The 13,714-nt window shown below is 44.2% G+C and overlaps 1 protein-coding gene and 1 pseudogene across 5 annotated transcripts in view; one reads left to right on the plus strand and one right to left on the minus strand.

The window, feature by feature from the left end:
• Positions 1–13,714, plus strand: part of AKT3 (AKT serine/threonine kinase 3) — a 304,322-nt gene that overhangs the window by 87,239 nt on the left and 203,369 nt on the right. The gene's annotated exons all lie outside the window — the stretch shown is intronic.
• On the minus strand, positions 287–2,088 carry LOC125926003 (high mobility group protein B1-like; annotated as a pseudogene).

Raw genomic sequence — 13,714 nt, forward strand, 5'->3', positions numbered from 1 at the left:
AAGTTGTATTTACTTAGAAGCAATCAGAATGTCAACAAATGGTGGCAGCTTGTGTGTGTGTGTGTGTGTGTGTCTGTGAGTTTGCAGAGTGGTATTCAGAACAACAGTCATCTCATAGAAGCCACATCAGAGGCAGCTGAAGACGAAAACCTTCCATCCCCACAAACAACTAGGGTGTGCTGGGCACCAACAGGAACCTGCTCTAAGTTGTAGCGGGCAAGGTTGGTGGCTCTCGGGCGTGCCACCAGGACCGGGCTGTCTGAAGATATGTTCGCTAGCGTGGGAACTATACGAAGAAAAAGATACTGTGCAGTTCAGAAACAAATCTTACACAGCCTTGCGTTGCAGGTTTTTTCTTTAAAAAGAGTGAGTTGGATCCACGAGGTTTAGATGCTTTACAGACAAGGGGAAAATCTTCGCTGGAAACAACTTCTCCATCGTCCTCTTCTTCACCTTCCTTCCTTTTTTTTTTTTTTTTTTTTTTTTTTGCTTTTTCAGCCTTGCCGGTGACGGTGACTCCCTTTTTTGCCTCATCAAGTCTTCTTTAGCTCGGCATGCAGCCTCATTTTTTCGAGATTTTTCCTTCAGCTTGGCCACCGTCTCTTCCTAAGGCCACACTTAGCCAAGTTCTTCCTCGTCTCTCCGTTTCTTTGCAGTGTCAACACTGCATAGAGCAGGATGTTCTCCTTCCATTTTGGGGCAACACTCAGAACAAAATGAGAAAAAGGCTGAAGGAGGCCTCCTGGGTGCTTTGGGGTCCTTGATCTTCTTGCTTTGGTTCCCCCCTTAGGAAGGAGATGAGTCTTCATTTGTCTTTCATGATGGGCCCCGTCCAGCTTTGCCATGTCTTCAAGTTGTCCTTTGTCTTTGGCAGACATGGTCTTCCACCTCTCCGGGCTCTTCCTCCTGTGCCCCTCCCAGCAAGTCTGCACAAGGAATGCGCACGGTGACATTTTGCCTGCTGGCTTCTTTAGGCTCTCCTTTGCCCCACATAGAATCATTTTCCTGAGTGAGGCTCCCGGCACGGTCTCTGTGGAGCTCCGTGTCCTGCAGTGGCTGTGAGGGCGGGCGCCAGATGCGGCCTGCAGCTCTGTGGGTCTTCCTTGAACGAGGCTGAAGTTTGGAGTGCTGGTGGCCGTCACTGAAAACAGAAGAAAACACAGTTCTGGGTGTGATGAAGTTAACATTAATGAGCTACATTTCCCAGATGTAGGGCCAGCGTTTCCTTCAGAAAACACATTTCCAAGTACTTCCTTGCTTAAACAAGTGCTTCCCTGAGGCTCGTCCCTTGGAACTTTTGTACCCAGAACTTAATAACTATGCCTAGAAAATTTACAAAGATGAAGTGTACAGGCCACAGTGTAAATAAGTACTCGTTATCTGGCCTCATACACAATATTTGAAATGAAAAGTAAAGATGGAGGCCAAAGCATATCACTAGTAAGGATTAAATTGGAAGTCTTAGTATGAGAGCCTGGTGACTTGCTGATAGAATTGCAGATCTTCCTAAATGCATTACAGGCATTAAGAGTTAGACATATTGCATGGATTTGTTTCTGCACAGGGACAGATACTAAAATAACCTTTTTAAAAAAATTTTTAAGGAGTTTTTAAAATGTTTTTTTTTTTTTTTTTTAATTTATTTGAGAGGGAAAGAGAAAACCCGTGTGTGCTCTAGTCAGGGAGGGGCAGAGAGAAGGAGAGAATCCCAAGTAGGCTCTGTGCTGTCAGTGCAGAGCCGATGTGGGGCTCAATCCCACGAACCGCGAGATCATGACCTGAGCCGAAGTCAAGAGTCAGATGCTTAACTGACTGAGGCACCCAGGCCTCCCCTGAGATATCTTTGTAGGCCCTGTGGTTTTGGTCACCACAGCAGCCACTCAACTCTGTGACTATAGTGCAAGAAAGCAGCCTTAGGCAATATTTAAGTAACGGGTGGAGCTGTGTTCCAATAAAACTTTATTTAGAAAAACCGGCTACAGGCTTCCTGTGGTTAGTTAGTTTGCTGGTCTCTTACATGTAGGAACAAAGGCACATTTGCATTTTCTGCAGCAGGCTAGCTTCAAAAGGAAGAAAAAGGCACTGGGCTTAATTCTGCACACCCAGGTGTTCCCCCTGCCTCCAATCTCTCCACCAGAAAAATCACTGCATCTCACCAGAATTAGAGTGAGTAAAGGGAGAGAAGGAAGCCTGGAGTTATGCTAATGGACTCCCCTCATAAGAAGCAGGGGGAAAGCTTCCCTCTGACCTTCACTACCCTTTCAGGGGACACGGGAGAATCTTAGGCACACAGTACTCGTTGCTACTGAAGAATCCAATGTGGAGAGTCTTGGTGTTTCAGAGTTCATTTTAGCATAGTGTCCCATGGTCAGTGTATTTTTGGTTGTGACAGTGAAACCATGTTAATGAATCACCGGAGGACTCTTGTCTTCCTTCCATGTGCGTTGAGGGCATGCATCAAAGAGCTCCAGTCAGTCCGCTGATGGATTCGTATTTATTGAGTGCCCATGCAGTGCCAGGCGTTTTGATAGATGCTGGGCATACAGAACAAGAGTGACACGGTTCCTGCCTCATAAGAGCTTGTGTCACATAATAGGAAGGGATCTGAGAAGAGATCGTGATCTCTTGGTTGAACCCGGAAGGATATGCGAGAGGTGGCCAGTCAACAGGTGGGGAAGAGAAGTGTCCAGTGGAGCTGACACCACAGGCCAGTGGAGGGTGCCGGCAAGTGGGGACAGATGAGGCCGGAAAGAGAAGGGGATCCCGTGTCGTAGGCTGGCTGTAGAAGTGGGGTTTTGCCAGAAGATCACTGAGAAGTGGACAAAGAGTTTAAGCTGTAGATGGTGGGAACGGTTTGTACGTTTGAATGTGTTGAGTCTGGATTTGGAAGGGCCAGAGACCGAAGCCCGGTATCTGTGCCATCCAGCACAGGAGCCGGGAACCACAGGTGGCCGTGAGCGCTCGAAACATGGCCGCTGTGACTGAGGGACTAGATTTGGAATTCTGTTTAATTTGAATTAAAAACGGAAGCAGTATAAAATCTCTTCCCTGTAACTTTATTGTTTTGGTAAGATTACATTTCACGTAAGCTGTTGAAAACGTAACCTCTACATTGGGATGTTCTGTAGGTATAAAATACATGCTGGGTTTTGAATTCATGCTTTGGAAAAGGCAGAGTGTAAAATATCTTCTTCTTTTTTTAAAATTGATTGTTGAGATGACAATATCTTGGGTATGTTTGGTTAAGTAAGATCTGTTATTGAAAATAAGTTCACTTGTTTGTTTCTACCTTCTAAAATGTGGTGTTTAGAGCAGTTGAAGTTGTGCATGTGGGTTGTGCTGTGGACCTGCTGGAACACTCTGGCCGGGGAACGGTTAGGAGGCTCTTGCCGGGGTCCCGATGCGCCATCCTGGTGATCTGAGTGAGGGATATGGCCACAGAGTATGATGCAGAAATATGAGAGCTATCCAGGAGGTAAAACAGAATGTGGCATTGCTTAAATGAGAGAGGTGGCCACGTAGTTGTAAGGAAGGAAAAAGGCGCCCCTCCGAGTACTCAACTACAAGGAAATGTATATTAGGGGCTGAGTGGCAGATGAAGCAAACAAAAAGAAGGTGTTATTTTCATTAACAGTTGAAGTGTGTACTTGAAACTGTTTTTCTGCTTCGACTGTTGGGTGTTTTAAAAGCCTTTTAATATTTGCCTTCAAGTAGGTCCTAGCTAGAAATTGGCTCTTTAGAGTTAGGTAGTTTTACGTTTCTTAGATTGCAGCCGAGGACTAAGTTTTGCAGTGTCGTGGTTTACCACCTTTATATTTGTCATTCATCTCCCTCGATCAGTTACCAGTTCAGATCTCCAAATGGGAACTAGGACACAGGTTTTTTCTATGGTCTAAAGTTATATACATTCTCTAAACACCCTTAAATTTGATATAAGTGAGATGTATTTACACTTTTTCTTTAAAATTTAGTTTATTCCTATTAAAAGAATAAGCACCGTATTTACACATGAAGGTTGACTAGACCCCCTCTGATTTGAAGCTGAAGCCCTAAAACGTATCTGATGAATGTTAAACACTTAATACTTTTTCCTATTGTCCTCCTAAGAAATAAGATGCATTTCCAGCTTCATTTTCCAGTCTCTTAAGCTTATGAAAGTAGTCGAGACAGTTTGTTGACCCCAAAGAGACCTTTTAGTCTCTGGCTTGTTAGACAACAGGGTCTGACTCTTCATTGGCATTCAGATCACAGACAGCCACTGGGCCCCGTGCAAAGCCAAGCACAGCTTTAGGATTTAGACAAAGCCACTCTGGCAAAGGGACCCAGTTGTCAGGGTAGCTGGCTGTATTGTAAAGAACTGTTGCATAATGGGGAGACCAAGTAGAACTAGAAGGATGCAAATGTGAAAAAAATGGTGGTGCTAACCTGCAAAAACAAACATTTCTTTTTTGCTGAAGAGTCTATTCATCGTCGCTTTCTGCTCTTTAACTTCTTTGGGCTGTAGCTGTAGTCGATGCAATTCGGGCAGACTGGCGTACCTTAATCTCCGGCCCTGACGCCACGCTCTGTGGTTTAAAAATGAACAGCTAATTTGTATGAGGGGACCAGGGTGCTTCAGTGTTTTGGAATTTTTTCATAATTTACAAGCGTGTCCTACTTTCGCCCAGATCCACATTTGGGCGTAATTTCTTATTCCCAGATCCGGACAAGGAGTCATTTTGATCCTTGATTTCATTTCCTTTTGATTCATAGCAAAATATTATTCTCATCGTGACACCCAATAGCTTACCCCAGTGGACCTGAGCATCATCCTGATTAGTGTGGGATCTCTGTGGGCTCAAGAGAAAGTATTGAAATCCTTAAAACAGGAGTTCAGCTTTATTTTATAATGTCTTATTAAGGAAACCTACCCTTTCCCTCTCGCTCACTCTGTCCATCCCGGTGTTGAGTGTCCACTCTTTTCTTGCCTTTTACTTCCTTTTCCATGTTTGTTTTCCTTTGCCTACTTTTCATCCTTCCTTAGCAAATAAATGCAGTGGATCCCAACCTTGGGTAAACGCTGTGATGCTAACACTCAAAAGGCTCTCCACCTAGAGTTGGGGTCAGGGAATAAGCAAGGGAGCTAATCCTTTACTCAATAGTTGCTACTTGCCCAGCATGCTATTCCGCACTTGGAGTGACCTCACAGTCTCCTGAGGTGAGTAGACTGAGGCATGGAGGGGGAAAGTGGCTTGGCCAAGCTCACGTACATATCTTGTACGCAGGAGTCTGGAACAGGTTCCGAGAGGCTGTGAAGAAGTAAAAGCCGCGACTGCAGCGAGAGGCAGAGGGACTTGTTACTGTATGATGGGAAGCAGGTCCCTGGGAGGGGCCCAGCCAGAGTGTGACAGGATGGACTCTAGACCTTTCTGGAAGGGAAAGATCTGTAGGGCTGGAGAGAGCCTGTGAGGAAGGGGCTGGTGAGAGGTGGTGCTGGAGAGACCGCTGCTCTGTGTTCACGTAACAGTTGACCTGTGCTGTTCAGGGGTGCCACTGGGCATTTAGTGTCTGTAAATGGCCATGAAGTGCCTGTCACACGGGCACTGTTCTTTGGGAAGGTGGAAAGACAGTAGCAAAATGTGTGGGTGGCACTGGTCTGAATGGAATCCGGTGGAATTTGAGGTTCTTCTTTTTTCTTTTTTTAAAGATTATTTATTTAAATAATGTCTACACTCAAGATGGGGCTCGAACTCACAACCCTGAGATCAAGAGTCACATGCTCTTCTGATTGAGCCAGCCTGGCGCCCCTTCCCTTGCGCCCCTGGGGCAGAGAGAGAGGGAGACACAGAATCCGAAGCGGGCTCCAGGCTCTGAGCTGTCAGCCCAGAGCCCAACACGGGGTTTGAACCCACAAACTGTGATATCATGACCCAAGCTGAAGTCGGACACTTAACCGACTAAGCCACCCAGGCGCCCCATTGACTTTCTCATTTTCTAGTCAGGCTTCCACGCCTTTATCTTAGCTCTGAGCACTTTGCAAGGCCCCTAATTTCTTTAAGGTTGTCCTATGGCTGTATCTGTCATTCTTGTTCTGCTTTGCCTTTGAAATCTCTTCAGACCAAAACTGTTCTAGGCCAGTGTTCTCCTGACTCCTAAACTTTCACCTGTAGAGCCCTTTCCTTCCTCATCCTTCCGGAACTATGCTTCCTTCAACCGCTTTAGTACCTTCCTTTGAAGAGTGGATTTTGTTTGCATGGGGCACCAAGTGCAGACATTTGAAGACTTTTGCTTTTTCCTTCCTTGACCTCAGTTCTTTGGAATTTGAATGTTGATCGTTGTGGCTGATAATGATTGGTGATTGTGATTTCTAACACACATTGATCACTCACTACAGGTAACTACGCTGCTTGCTCTATACATACTGTATAATTTCAGCCTTCTGACAGCTTTATGTGGTGGGCATTATTATATTATCATCCAATTGTATATGGAAAGAAACCCCTTCAGAGGGACTCACTTCATCTGGGTTACACTGATAATAAGTTGGAGAGTCAGGATTCGAACCCAGGTAACTGACCACAGAGCACACGCTTTTCACCTCCTCAAGCCTTCTGTCTGGTCCTTGCCATTTCTTATGCTTAAAGATTTGTAGTTTTTGAAATAGATACGTGGCAGATAGCTTAGACTAAATGTAATGCAAACTAAATGTATCTCCTACTAAATTACCTGTGCCTTTGCTTAATATTTACATAGGACATATAAACATTTGCATTAGCAAAAGGAAGTACTTTGGCTTTTTAATAATATTTGAATTATATTGTTTTCAACCTCAAGTTCATCCTGTCATTCTGCCTATTTTTCCGTGGACCATCTCACACACCATCATTTTCTTCACCACCTTCCTGCCACTTCCAAAGTTGGACCCTTTTTCTTGGATTTAGGTTTTGTTTTCCACAGATGGTTGTGTCAAACGTGCACCTGTCTACTTCTGCAGCTCAATCTGGTTAAGAAGGAAGGAAATAGCTGGGAAAACCGGTAATAAGGACAACGATGATGAGGCAGATGATGGTGGTAAGACTTAGCCACTCTGATGTGGATGTTCCATTGCTGGGTCTGGTGCAGTAGTCTCTAATCAGGAAGAAAAATGGGGGAAAATGTTAGGAGGAGAAATAGAACAAAATATTTTTCTGGCTGTAAAATAATATCACTAATTATTTTTAGAATGTATAGCCTGCTGTGCAAGTTTCAGATAGCTTTCTAAAAACGGTATTTTAACAAATATTTAACATAATGTAATACCATGACCTACTTTTTGTTTTTATCTTTTTTCCTTTTTGTAGCTCACAGTTTTTTAAACAATCGGTATTCTGACACTTCAGTCTATTTGTGAACTCCAGTTAGGCACTCTCTCACTCACTTAATGCATTCATTCATTCACGAATTCTTTATTGGTCAGCAATTACTATTTGCTGGAAACCCTGGATGGGCACAGGAGATACACTGACAAGCTGGGCTGATACCATGGCTACCCACGTGGGCTTACCGCGTTTCTACCACTGGTTTGAATTTTAGGAGCACAAGCCCTCCCCGGTTTTTTCTATTTTTTTGTTTTTCATATTCATATGTTTGGAAATCCAGATTTTAGAAGGATGTTTATAGTTATATAGATAATGATTTGGTTAGTACATACTTTTATGGTGGTGAGCCTTCGCTTCTTGGTGTTCTGGAATTTCCTTCTTTTCACAATCATATTTTTTGCGTGCAGTCCACGCTATTAATTATGGCTGTAGCCACACCTAGGTCACGCCTTTTAACTGCTGTAGAGTATTCCGCTTGACTTATTCTTTAATTGATGGACTTTAGAATTCTTTCCTCTCCCCCCTGTTCTATTTGTCAATACTACAGTAGTTTAGGTCTCCTCTGAGCCAAAAATAGGAACAGCTTTTGAAAAAGAACTGTCTCTTGTCTCATTAATGTGGTTTTCAAACAAAAGTTTGAGTTTTGCTTTAGTATTTTCGGTTGGCGCGTTAGTTTAAGCTGCCCCTGGTCTCTTCTCTTTCTGTGCCTTAAGAGTGAAAGCCCTGAAATGTGGTCACTTAAGAGAGTAGGAGTTGGCATAGCACAGGCCTGAACAGGTAGAAGGAAACAAAAGTGGAGGGAAGCAGCTAATTATAGTAATTGCAGCTGGTTTCAAAGTACTTCTAACAGTTTGTGCATAATGCTTACTTGAAAGCATCAAATGGGTGCTAGTTGTGAAACAGAACACCTGTTTGTTGTTGAGCATGTGTTTATGCAGATGATTGTTGTTGTCAAAGCACCTTGATGCAGAGTAGTCCTGTTTACACTTACATTCTCCCCAAAGGATTAACAGTGTTCTCTCAATAAATTTGCAGTCTCTTCTCCTCTCAAAGGCTGCTGTTTGGAGGGTGGTGTGAACGAGGCAACAAGTGCTTGCTAATCACTTGAATATACATAATTAGCTACAGTCTGGTGCACTGGAGTCTTTGTCAAACCACAACAATACTGATTGGCGAGAGTGCATAACAATAGTTGTGTTACCATATAGTTGTGGAGGGTGCTTGTTTGCTCACTGGTATTTATTATTTTTCTCAACTTGAGATTTTATTTATCAGCACACAGACTCTCTTCTTGTCCCTTTGAAATGAACCCGTGTCAGTTTTAACAACAGCTCTTCAGAGTCACCGCTAAGTACGAGTGTAGCAAATTCGTAGACCAGCCAGAGCTTGGGGTTACTATTTGAAAACACATTTGACACATGTAATGATTCCGGAGATTGAGAAGTATTTACGCTTATTGGATGGCTGAGCTCAACCCACCCTGGAAAGTTTTTAGACCAGTTTAAAGAGAGGTAAATTTAAGCCCAGTGGATCTATCCTGTAAGCAAAGAAACAGAATGTGTTCCCTTATTTTCTAATGTGCTAGCTTTGCATCCCATCGTAGGACTATTTAGACCTCAAACTTTGCATCTTGAACTGTGGGTGCAGACAGGGGTCACCTTCCGTTGAAAAGACAGCCTTCCGTGAAAGCTGGTAGGCTGTGGTACTATGTGTCCTTTCCCACTTTCTCCCTGCCACGCTCAGATCCACAGGCTCCCATGCCTGATCCTTCTAAAGTGGCGGACAGATGGTCACTCACGAACTTAGCATTCTAGAGGTGTCACTGAGGTTTTCCTTGTGACATAAAATATTCTGGTAGTTCCATCAGACTGCAGAAATTCAGACTTAGTAGTATTAATGAAGAAGATGCTTTTTATATAGATTTCAAAGGAAGCTTGTTAACTTTATGTCCCTAGGAGGGTGTAGTGCTGACCTCTCTGACAATTCTACACGTGGTTGACGGTCCTGTCTAGAACCCAAGTGCAGTGCAGCATTTCCCAAAGTCTGACATTTGAAGATTATTTTAGGTGGTGCCTCGGGCGATGTTTTGAAGTTTATTAAATATTTATTTTTATGTATTAGAATATGACTAGCCTATCAGACTGTCCTTTCACGGTGTGGAAATCCACAGTCGACCCCCGAATGAGAACAGTTTACCCAGAGCGTGCATAGCGAGGGAGTCCGCCACCTGACCTCGCCTTTGACTCCGAGGCAGCTGGCAGGGCAGGAGAGCTTCGCGGTGCAAACAAGGAAGGCGTCCGGTCCGCCCGGACAGGAGTGATTGGCCCGGCGGGGCGGGCAGCTCACGTGATTGGTTTGGGGAGCATATTTCGCTTTTGCCGGTTGGCCTCAGCCGGAAGCAGGGGCAAAGATTTGGGAAGCGGCCAGGTCCTGACAGTTCTGGGCAGCCTGCTGCGGAGCTCGCGTCTTCCCGGGCTGGCTGCGCAGGCGCAGGCAGAGTTCTCTTGTGTACGATCCGCCCGGGGTCTGTGTGCACGTTCGGCCCCTGCGCAGGTGGCCTCGTTCCCGCGAAACTGAATCTCTTCAGGAAAAATAGATGCGCACGTGTGTAAGGCAGCGTATCACAGAGCTCATGCAGGTGGCGTGTGGAGGTGACAAAACTTGTGAAGGTGGTAAAAGAAAGAAATTGGGGAAGAAAACTAGAAACTCGGAAACCGTAATTATGTATCAGGTGTTCCATTAGATGTTGTTCTACGTAATATTTCATTTCATCCTCGTGGGAGCGCCACAGGTACAGTATCGCACTCTTGAAATTAAATATGAGGATCCTGGAATATGAAGTAAACCCTGAAGTCGGTGGCCCAGATGGCACAGATAGGAAACGGCGGGGCTGGAACTGTAAGCCGGAGCTTTCCGACTGGAAAGACGTTACTCTAGAAAGAGGACCGAATCCTTGGTTCACAAATGGGATCATTCCGTGAGCTGAGACCCTGGCTGTGTAAAAAGGGTTCCGCTTCTGGTGCCTCCTTTTTTCTCCTTTTCTTTACAGCACACCCTTCTTGCATAAAGGGGTTCCGAATAATAATGTCTCTGTCGACTCTTAAATATCGGTGGCTGCTAATTTCCAGGTCTGTGGCTGCGGAATTCCTTGCTTGAGGCTGGCTTCCCCGCATGCGCAGAGCAGGTGCGCACACACCCCTGCTCTGTGAGAGAGATCACTCAGGAAGGGTCACCTGGGTCTTGCCCCCTCAGTCCTTAGCTGCTGTCTCACAGCAAATTGTTCTCCAAATCCTTCTAGACTGTTCTCTGTGGCCTTTGCCTTTGGCGATATTGTTAGGCCATTTAACTTAGAAGTGTGGGTTGCAGGACACGCACATGATCTCGTGCCGCTGTCTACTTGCTGCGGGACATTGAGTTCCCTTTGCGTTCACTCTGGCCTGTGGCGGATTGGTTTCCATGCCCCCAAGTAGTTACATGTAAAGTTTTAAGTTAGATAAGAGATGACCCAAAGGTGGTTTTGAAACATGTAAGTGTTTAAGGATGTTAGGAAGGAGTAAGTAGAGAGTGAGGCACTGAAAACACAGACAAGGTGAAAACAAATTATTTTATCCTAGTATTTAAAATGACCCATTCATTGGGGAAAATTTTTAAGTATCTGTCAATAAAGAACAAAATGACAGTCTTTTATAATCATACTATGATCCTGCTATCCAGAGGTAAGTTATTGATATTTTGTGTTTCTTTCATCTTCTGTCTATACTTGAATTTGTATGTATTTGAAATACAACATTTGCAATTTTATATCCTGCTTTTTTCTTTTAACAGTCGAAACATTGGCCCATGTTGTTAAGGACTTTTCGTAAGCATTTTATACTATAGTTTAACAGTTTTCCTTAAATCATTACATAATTAAGATAATTTTTGTATTTTTTTTTAGAATTTTACAAGTAAATTATGGGCTCAAAGATACAATTATTTCCTTAAAAAATTTTTTTTAATGTTTATTTATTTTTGACAGAGAGAGAGAGAGACAGAGAGAGAGCTAGCAGGGGAGGGGCAGAGAGAGAGGGAGACACAGAATCTGAAGTAGGTTCCAGGCTCCGAGCTGTCAGCACAGAGCCTGATGCGGGGCTTGAACTTACAAACTGAGATCATGACCTGAGCCGAAGTCAGACACTTAACCGACTGAGCCACCCATGCACCCCAAAGATACAGTTATTTTCATGGCTCTTCGTAATGTATAAAGTGCTTGATCTGGGAGGGTGGCACCAATTTATATTCCTGCCGTATTCTGATGTTGAAATTCCATGAGCCTGAAGTTCTTTTTTCTTATACTTTGGGCTCCATTCCGTGCCATCCTCTCCAAGACATCTCAATTTTGGTCAGACCCTCTCTCATACCACAGGCCCCTCCCTCACTGCCTTCATTCATCACTCACATCTGCACGTAAACACCCACTCCTACCTCCCGCCTTAACAAGGAAGGCCCTCCCTGACACCTCTACCTGTTCCATTCTCGCCTCTGTTTCTGCTTCCTCCTTTTGTACAATTTCTTGACGAATGTATCTGTGCCGCCAGCCTGTACTCTCCCCTCGTCATTACCTTCCTACTTTGCAGACCACCCCAGGCTACTTACATTTCTCCCCGCTTCACTGAGCAGGCTCTTATTAAATCACGAGTGACTTTTGTGTTTCCCAGTCTGTTGGACATTTTTTTGGCTCCTCTTCTATTTTCTGAATATCGTTAAATGGCACAGTTAGCAACTGGTTCTTCTTCTTCTTCTTCTTCTTCTTCTTCTTCTTCTTCTTCTTCTTCTTTGACATTTATTTATTTTGAAAGAGAGAGCAGAGGAAAGGCAGAGAGAGGGAGGGAGAGAGAGAATCCCAAGCAGGCTCCCTGCTGCCAGTGCAGAGCCTGATGCAGGGCTGGGGCTCGAACTCATGAATGGTGAGATCGTGACCTGAGCCAAAACCAAGAGTCAGACGCTTAACTGATGGAGCCACCCAGGTGCCCTGCAACTGGTTCTTCTTGAAACACTTTCCTGTCCTTACTTCTTCTAACTCATTGGCCATTCCCTTCTTCATTGGCTTTTGAAACTCTAGCTGATGCCTAGATACAGGAAGGCCTTGTGCCTCAATGTAGGGCTTTTTTCCTCTAAAGAAGAATAGACTTGTTAGGTACTTTTCTCACCTGAGAGTTCCCCTTGCTCTCCAGGGAAGTCTGGCATTTGACTTCTGCCTTCAAGTCTGACTGTAAATGGATTTGTAATGTTAAAGATACATACTTTAAACTCGTTAATCTTAGAAAGCTTTAAGACTTTAGTTTCTGGGGGCACCTGGGTGGCTACGTTGGTTAAGCATCCAACTTCTGCTCAGGTCATGATCTCATGGTTCATGGGTTCGAGCCCTGTGTCGGGCTCTGTGCTGACAGCTCAGACCCTGGAGCCTGTTTCAGATTCTGTGTCTCCCTCTCTCTCTGACCCTCCCCTGCTCATGCTCTGTCTCTTTCTCTCTCAAAAATAAATCTTAAAAAAAAAAAACATTAAAAAAAAAAGATTTCAGTTTCTGAAGTTTTCTTTCAACTGGTTATGCTTTGGCTCCTTGAAAAAATGACAACATATGGCAGGAACAGTTTTTTTTTTTTTTTTAATTTATTTATTTAAAGTCAAGTTAGTGTAGAGTCTAATACCGTCTTCAGGAGTAGAACCCAGTGATTCATCACTTACATACCACACCCAGCGCTCATCCCAAAATGTGCCCTCCTCAGTGCCCATCCCCCATTAGCCAGTCCCCGTGCCCACCTCCTTTCCAGCAACCCTCAGTTTGTTCTCTGTATTTAAGAGTCTCTATGGTTTCTCTCGCTCTCTGTTTCTATCTTATTTTCCCTTCCCTTCCCTTCCCTTCCCCTAGCAGAACAGTTTTTCTAAAAGAACATTGTGATTGCCTGTCTGGTCCTAACTGTTCTCGTCAAGTTTTAGGTGAAATAAGAAGTTTTATAATCCACATTCACAGTGGCTCTTGTGCTACATCGGCAAGGTAAAAGTTCTCAAAAACTCTTTAAACTTTTTCCTGAAAGAAGTGAAATATATAATTGGCTTAGTATCAAATGCCAGCTTTCCAGATAGCTCCTTCACAATGTGTGTTGATCAGACAAAACCAAGTCGGATGGCTTTTCGAGGTACACAATGGCACCACCTGGGCGGGCTCTGGCAGGAAGAAGTCCAGAACCAAAGTTTGGTTTAGGATGGGTTAGTGCAGGTGTGAGGGTGTGCATGTGTGTGTTTGATTAGGGTTGTGTGAAGATCCTGATACAACAGTAAAGGATTCAAAGAATCTTCGAGACCAGACACTTGATACTTGACATTGAATACTCGATGGG

The sequence above is a fragment of the Panthera uncia genome, chromosome F1, assembly GCF_023721935.1.
Source record: "Panthera uncia isolate 11264 chromosome F1, Puncia_PCG_1.0, whole genome shotgun sequence".
NCBI classification, from domain to species: Eukaryota; Metazoa; Chordata; class Mammalia; order Carnivora; family Felidae; genus Panthera; species Panthera uncia.